Source organism: Petaurus breviceps, unplaced genomic scaffold (genome assembly GCF_028583685.1).
Source record: "Petaurus breviceps papuanus isolate PSGF00001 unplaced genomic scaffold, PetGlider_PUasm1.0 90822, whole genome shotgun sequence".
In the NCBI taxonomy this organism is placed as follows: Eukaryota; Metazoa; Chordata; class Mammalia; order Diprotodontia; family Petauridae; genus Petaurus; species Petaurus breviceps.
The window spans coordinates 17,166,637-17,175,711 of NW_027187351.1; positions in this window are offsets into that span (position 1 = coordinate 17,166,637).

Genomic DNA, 9,075 nt, shown 5'->3' on the forward strand with positions numbered 1-9,075 from the left:
TATCTATCTATCTATCTATCTATCTATCTATCTATCTATCTATCTATCTACATATTGTCTCTTTAATCAACCAATATTAATATACACTTTATGTATCCTATATTTAGGTAAAATTAGATAAGATTATATAGATTCCTTCTTATGTTAGGCCCCCAAACTTTAAACTTAAAGTGATTACTTTACTTTATTATTATAAACTTCATTTGCTTAAGCATAGGATGATGACTAGAGGATTTCCACACTTTCAGCCTGATAAGTGAGTGCATGACCAGAGTCGGCAAGAGGACCACTGGACTTCTACCTTTTTCTACCCAATCATCATGGCCCATCCTAGTGTGGCAAAGTTGATTTAATGATATGGAAGTTACCCATTCTATTTTTGTTGCCTCTTTGCCCTTTGGCATAACCCTATCATACTGAACATGAGGAAATGCCCATCCTACGACCTCTTAGTCAGTAGAAATAACCTTTGCCCTGTCCATCCTGTGACTACCTATGTAGATACAGCAACTCTTGCCCTTTGGGAAATTCATAGTATAATTCTGTCAACTAATGAGATCCTGTATTTTATTCTGGCTCATTTGTATCATCTGGGTATTAAGCAATACAAAACCAAAGCCCTGAAGAAAAGGGGCATCTCAGATCAAGAGGAAAATCTAAGCTCCGATTCATTCAAGAGGGCCAAGTCCCTTAATAAATGGCTATTTGCTTATAGTTCTGCCTCAGTGGCTTTTCTTTTGGATTCGACAGTTTTTATGATCCACATATGTCTAAAAAATAATGCAGTATTACATATCCACAGTACTCCTAATTAGATTGCTAATTCTCTCTGGATCATTTGTGCATTAACAAACTATTGCTTTAGTTGGTTTGGGCTTTTGTTATGCATACTGATTAGATTAAACAGAATTTAAAGTTCTAATTAAATATGTTGGGAACAGAATGACATAGTTGTCATAGAGCTAGTCCTGGAATTAGAAGATCGGTATTGGAATTTTGTCTCTGATATTTAGATGGGTCAACATGGGCAAGTCATCTCCCTTCCCTTCTCTGAATATCAGTTTTCCTATCTACAAAATGGTGATAGTAATACTGAAATTAATTCTGCTTGTAAACTAGGAGCAAAGGGTTTTACATCCTTAATATTCTGTGCAAATGTAAATTGTTACTTTCTTCTACTACTTAGACCATCAGATAATAGGTTAATGGCAACTTTGTTTTGGATAGTTAGTAGTCATAGTTATCTTGCTCATTAGAGAGTATTACCTGTATCCAATCATTGTACAATGTTGCAAAAAGTGTCAACTTTAGTGTTTTTATCAGAACTAAAATGGCCCCCTGAAGATTAAGACAGCTGACCTAAAATTTCTACTTACACTCGCAATGTGAGTCTGCTCTCACCAATAGATTACTGTCAAATTAATCTTCCTATAAACTTTGGTAGATTGCTGTCACCTTCAAGATCAAATATAAAATTCTCTGTCATTTAAAGTCCTTCCTAACCTGGCAATCTCCTATATTTCTGGTCTTTCTTACAATTTACCACATCTCTTACCCCTATGTATTCTGTGATTCAATGACTCTGGCCTCCTTCCTATTCCTCTAACAAGTCACTTCATTTCCAACCTCTAGTCATTTTCACTAGTTGTTTCCCATGCTTGGAATTTCACCCTGATCATTTCTACATCCTGGCTTCCCTGGTTTCATTCCAAGCCAGGGTGAAATCCCATCTTTTATAAGTCTTTTCTTATTAACACCTTAATGGTAGTACCCTCCATCTATTGTCTGCTCAGTATTGTCCCTGTCACCTTCCACTGTGATATTACAACTTCTTTCTGTGTCCACATATTTTTGTGTCATTTGAGGTTTCTTTTCTACTTTCAAGGACCACTTTTTGCATAGCAAACATGTCTTTTGCTATGCTATGCTTTTGGTTGATAGTTCTAGCAAGATAACATTCTCATAGTCTGTCAATATCTTTGCAAGAATTGTTTTGTTAAGAATGAAAGATAGGTTGAGGTGGGTGGGTAGTGGGTGTATTCCTGGGGAAAGAGTATCAGGAAACAAGAAAGGTGGTTTCTGGGAAAGTGAGAGGGTACTAAAGTCATATTTTATCTATTATATGATTATAGATTTAGAGTTGAAAAGGAGGCAAAAGACCCTGTAGTCCAATCTCCTCAATTTAAGATAAAGAATCTGAAGCTTAAAAAGATTAAGTGACTTGCTTAAAGTCACAGAGATAGTAAATAACAGTGTGAGAACTTGAATATGGGTAGTCTGATTTGAATTCATTATTTTTTGTACTATTCCACCCTGCAACTTTGTGTTGAGCTCCATTTCATGTGTTCATGTCTGGAATACCTGACCTAAATCTTAAGATTTATAGCTTGGAAGTATCATTTATACTAATAATAGAATCATCTATCTTTAAGAGAAACTTTTATGTCTTCTTCTAATCTCCAGGCCAATGATTGCCAAACATCAAAACACATAGTTCCTCAATCAGTGTAAACATATGTTAGGATAGGCTTTCATTTCTTTACATACTTTACTAACCAGCACTTTCTCATATCTTCTCAAACTATATTCTTGCAATATGGGTTTGGGGTGTTTTTTGCCACTGAAAAGGGGAAAATCTCATTATGACAATTCTTTGCATGCTTAAGAAAGCTTCAGGCTATCATCCTTGACCTATTCGTCAATCTAAATAATTCCAATTCTTAAAACTTCTCATTTTTCCCCCAGAATTTATTTATTTTAATTTTCAGCATTCATTTCCACAAGATTTTGATTTCCAAATTTTCTCCCAATCTTTCGCCTATGCCCCACCCCAAGATGACAAGCATACTGATTACCCCTTCCCCTCTCTGTCCTCTTATACACCCCACCCCATTCCCTTCCTTTATCTACTTCCTCCTTACTTTCTTGTAGGGCAAGATGGATTTCTATACCCCTTTGCCTATATATCTTATATCCCAAGTGCATGTAACTATGTTTTTTAACATTGGTTTTTAAAACTTTGAGTTCCAGATTCTCTTCCTTCTTCCCTCCTCACCCACCTCCACAGGGATGATAAGCAACTCAATATAGGTTATACATTTTTAGTTAAGCAAAACATTTCTATAGAAGTAATATTGTGAAAGACTATATTTCCTTCCATCCTATTCCCCCCCACACACATTTATTGTATTTTTTCCTTTAACCCTGTCCCTTTTCAAAAGCATTGGCTTCTGACTACCCCTTACCCCAACTTCCTTTTCCTCTAACATCTCTCCTCTTATCCCCTTTCCTGGAAGGTAAGATACCCAATATAGTGTATAAATTATTCCCTCCTTAAGCCAAGTCGAATGAGAGTAAGGTTGACTCATTCCTTTTCACCTCCCTGCTCTTCCCCTCCATTGTAATAGTTTTCTCTTGCCTCTATTATGTGATATAATTTACCCTATTCTATCTCTCCCTTTCTCCTTCCCTCAATATATTCCTCTTTCACCTCTTAATTTTATTTTTTAGATATCATCCCTTCATACTCATCTCACCCTCTGCCCTCTGTCTCTGTATACATATACATACACACAAATATTATATTCCAAGCCCTTCAATTCCTTAATGTAGAAGCTGCTAGATCTGGTGTGATCCTGATTATATTTCCATAACACTCAAAATGTTTCTTTCTGCCTGCTTGCAATATTTTCTCCTTGACCCAGGAACTCTGGAATTTGACCACAATATTCCTAGGAGTTTTCCTCTTGCAACCTCTTTCAAGGGGTGATGAGTGGATTCTTTCAATTTCTATTTTACCCTCTGGTGCTAGAATATTAGGGCAGTTTTCCTTGGTAATTTCTTGAAAGATGATGTCTAGACTTTTTTTTGATCATGGCTTTCAGGTAGTCCAATAATTTTAAAATTATTTAAAATTTAAAATCTCCTGGATCTATTTTCCAGGTCAGTAGTTTTTCCAATGAGATCTTTCACATTGCCTTCTATTTTTTTCATTCTCTTGGATCTGTTTTATAATATCTTGATTTCTCATAAAATCATTACATTCCATTTGTTCCAATATAATTTTGAAGGAATTATTTTCTCCAATGAGTTTTGAAGTTCCTTTTCCATCTGGTTAATTCTACTTTTTAAGGCATTCTTCTCCTCATTAGCTTTTTGAATCTCTTTGGCCATTTGAGTTAGTCAATTTTTAAGATGTTTTCTTCAGCATTTTGGGGGTCTCCTGTAGCAAGTTTTTTTATTTGTTTTTCATGATTTACATGCATCATTCTCCTTTCTTCTCCCATTTTTTTCTCCACTTCTCTTACTTCATTTTCAAAATACTTCTTGAGCTCCTCCATGGCCTGCAACTAATTATTATTTTTCTTGGAGGCTTTTTATGCAATAGTTTTGAATTTGTTGTCTTCTGGTTCTATGTTTTGATGTTCTTTGTCACCAAAAAATTATTCTTGTCTGATTTCTCTTCCTCCGTTTGCTCATTTTGCCAGCCAATTACTTGACTTTTGAACTCTGCCAAAGTAGGACACTGCTTCCAGAGTGAGAGTGCTCTGTCCCAAATTTCTGGGGTTTTGTGTAGTTGTTGTCAGAGCCTTTTCTTGGCACAGGCCTCACAATGTGAGGAGCACTGCCTCTCCACAGCCTCAACAAATTCTGCCATGCCAGTTCTCCTCCTCACCCCAAGACCACCATGTAAGACTGCAACCCAGATCCAAGCAGGGTAAAGCAAGAGAATCCTGCCTCAGCACCAGTAGAGAGCTTTCTGCAATTGCCCTCTCATCAGCCACTTAGTCCACCCATTATCTCTTGGCCTGGAGCTCTAGAAGAAGCTGCTGCTGCTGTCACCTCCACTGTTCCAGAGATAAGGGCTGGACCACATTCTTCTCTCACCCAGTTCTAATGGTTTCCCCACTGAACTTTCACTTTCTTTTTGGTGTTTATGGGTTGACAAGTCTGGAAACTGCCACAGCTGCCAGTGATTCAGTCCCCTGAGGTCTTCTCTGACCTGATCTGTGCTGGTGGTCTGTGCTAGCATGGCCCACACTGGACTTTGTTCCACTCCCAGACCAGTGTGATAGACCCTTCCTGTCAGCCTGCCAGGCTGCTTTCAGAGGGAGATGTATTTCACTCTGTCATTTTGTGGGTTCTAAAATTTGTTTAGAGTAATTTTTTTACAGGTGTTGGAAGTAATTGGGGGTAAGTTCAATTAGTTCCTGCTTTTACTTCACCATCTTGGCTACCCCCCACCCCCAAAATATCCTCTTAAGATATGTTTTCCATGCCTAAACTTTCCTATGAAATCTCTCTATTTTCCATTCTTTTTTTCCTTATCAATACTTGTAATTTCATTAGTGTAGAGAATTTCTGTTGAGGAACCTGCCTCCACACATTTTAGAGCTGTTATTTAGAGTTTTTGAGTTTTTGGAGACGTTGGGAGCTTAAATGACTTGCCTAGAATCAATGAAGCAATTGATATCAGAATCAGATCATGAACTCAGGTTTTTCTGACTCTGAAATCAGCTTTCTATCCTACACGATATTGCACCTACATCTTATACACATGTGGAAAGTAAAATTATGCATTATATTCTAATATTTTTTAAATTTACAATCCGAATAAAACATTGTTATGATCCATTCGCAATACTAAATCTCTAGATCTCCTTGAAAATGACTAGACAGTTTAAGGTTCAGTGTTGGAGGATTCTCTGTAAGTTAAAGTTGTTCTTCTTGGGAAAAAAAATCCACAGTCCATTCATTTCCTGGATTTTTAACCTAATAATGCTTCTTTCTTCCTTAAGTCTTGTTCTGGGGCAGCAGCAGGGGTTGGTGGGAAAGAGACTTAATAAAACAGAAAATATTTAGCTAGAATGTGGATGAACCAATTAAACATTCCTTGAGGTTTCTTTGCAAATTATATTAAAAGTTAAGGTGGAGGGGGAAGCAGGTTGTGCAGTGAACAGAGCACTGGCCCTGGAGTCAGGAGGACCTGAGTTCAAATGTGACCTCAGACATTTAACATAAAAACTAGCCGTGTGACCTTGGGCAAATCACTTAACCCTAATTGCCCTACAAAAAGACAAAAAAAAAAAAAAACAAAAAACCACACAATAAAAATTAAAATAAATAAATAAAAAGTTAGGGGATGGGGTACACTACAGAAGGGGATGGGTTACACTACAGATCCCAATAGTCATGCCATCATTCCCCTATGAAAAAGCACTGCAAGAATCAGGTTAGCTATCATTCACAAATCTATTTCTTTTTTCTTTAGGGGCAAAATCATGCACTCAAGTCCATTTTGCTCTTTTGTTGATTGCTCTAATTACATCCATGTAACAATTTCAGTGTACTAAAAAATGAGTAAGTGGTCTAAAGTTGCATTACATGGACCCACCTATGCTCCCACCAAAGACATGGAAACAGGATTGGAGACTGAGAATCTGAGTTGAAACACTAGCTATTCTAATATGCGACATTGGGCAAGTCATTCAACATATCTGGGCATCAGTTTCATCATTTATGATAAAAAGGGGAAGTTTGAACTAGATCACCACTCACATCCATTCAAACTCTGAATTTATCATGATTTGGACTATCCATGCTAACTTCAAAATGTTTTTAGAATTGTTTATTTAGTTGATAGTTGTAAAGTTATTTTTGAGTACAGAATTAAAGACTGCTGGTACAGAAGCTGAATAAATGTTTTTAGACCATTTCCTAATATCTGACATTTTACTAATAATATATCTCTGAAATGTTTCTTAAAATTACATCTTTTACTTTTATGTCACCCTTTCCAACTTACCTTTTCTCCACCCACAAAGAAATCTATTAAAACAGAAAATACAAAAGAAATAGGGGGAAAATGTTTAGCAAAACTAAGAAACACATCAACAAAGTCCAGCATTTTCAGTATTTCAAATCCACAGTCCCTTACTGCTACAGATGAGAGAAATGCATTCTCATAGCTTTCCTTATGTCCAAGCTTGTTCATTATAATTTATATAGTTTTATTTTATTTTTTCCTTCAATTATTATTTACATTTACATTGTTGAACCCATTTTGTCTATTTTTCCTGCTTCTTTTTACCTCATTCTGCATCAGCTCATATGTCTTCCTATTCTTTTCTATTATTTTTAATATCTATTAAATTCTTATTAGATTGTGTGACTTACATAGAAAAATACATAACCAGAAAAAATGTATAATCGTATAATCAGAGAAAATAAAAATCTTTAACAGTCTTTCATAGGAAGAGACGCTCACAAGATAGAAGTGGGTCTTAGATATCAACCAGTCTTTCAAATAATCCTCTTCTCTAATATTTTCAAGAAATAAGACATGCCCTGAAGGGCCTTTATATTCTTGTAGCAGCAAACACCCCAGAGTCCCTAGGGTGGCTGCCAACACAGGTTCTGAGATCTGCTTTGTTAAAGGAAAGCAACTCAAAATGGGTTAACGAGCTTACTTTAATCAGTCAAATATGTATCATTTACCTAGTTCAGGGGAAAAAGGTCAGCACCCCAAACTTCAGAGTATACAGACAGAATTATCAAGACAGAAACAGATCTAGTGGACAGATTTCAAACTGTCCAACCATTATATCCATACCCAATCAACATCTGGGTTTTTCAAAGGGGGGGGGGGGCTCCAGACAACGGCTTCCCAGAATCCATATCAAATCACAGAACACTTCTCAAAGTGAGCCCCAAAACAAAGCCTCAAATCAGGATTTATATAGCCTTCTCCTGGCTCAGAGAATTTAACAACCTTCTGGACCCACTGGCCAATCAAAAAGTATCTACTGAAAAACAAACTTCCCACCCCAGGCTCCAGGTGCACTTTAGCCTAGGGGCAGGGAAGATCTTTAAATTTGCATTTTCATTACAATTCCGGAGGTAGAAATACTTTGTACACAAAATTTGCACATATACATGCATATATATATATAATATGTCTTACATATATGTATGCATGCATGTATATAAGAAAATGTAACAAAGGAAATTTAATTCCTGGGGGGTGGAGGGGGGAGGTGAAACTAGCAACCTGGGGGACCAGCAAGCACCTTTCTAGGAGGGAACATGAGCTTAACCATAAAGAAAGATAGTGATTCTTAGGAGTGGAGGTTAGGTGGGCACTAAGGACTTTTTAGGCATAGGAGACAGCTTGTCAAAAACACAGAAGTAGAGTATGCAATATAATGTTTGAGGAATAGCAAGTAGGCCAAGACAGCTGGAATGTTGACTGTGTGAAGTAGTGATATGACACTGGTTTGGAAAGATGGGTTAGAGATATTATTGTATCAGGGTTTTAAATACCCCAAAGTGGCGTTTGTATTGTGTTTTCAAGAAAATAATGAGTTGCTGAAATTTTTTAAATAAGATGTTGAGGAGTTTGAAATGTATTCAACTATGTTTTATGAATATCAGTTAAACAATTGTATAAAGAATGGATTTCATAGGAGAGAGACTGGAATTAGATACTACTTGGTAGGCTATTACAACAGTCCAGTTGAAAGGTTATGGACCTATCTGAGAGATGTGGAGGCAGAATCAACAAGATGGTGATTGCATAGATATATGAGAATGGGACATTGAGGAGTGATCACCCTAAGCTTAAGAAGGAAGATAACTGAAAGGTTGTCGGTCCCCTAAATCACAAGAATTAGAAAAGTTAGGAAAACTGATGGGATAAGAAAGCAGGTAAATTTACAGTTTTGTATGTGTTTAGCTTAAGATTCTTATACAAATATATTCAGAAATGTCCCAACAATTAGAGATTAAAGACTGAAATTCAGCAGATGTACTTAGGCTAGATTTATGAATATTGGAGACATCTACATAAAGATGATAATTGAAACCATGGGATCTGATGAGATAAGTGGGACAAGGCACATTGACAGAAAAGGAAGACAATCTAGAACAGAGACTAGGGACATACTCATATTCATGTGGTTGTAAATGCTTAATAATCTAGGTAATACAACTGAGAAAGTATTGACTGGAGGAAAATCAGGAGAAAGTATTATAAAAAAATTAAAAACAAAAAAAGCACAAGACAATTCCACTTAC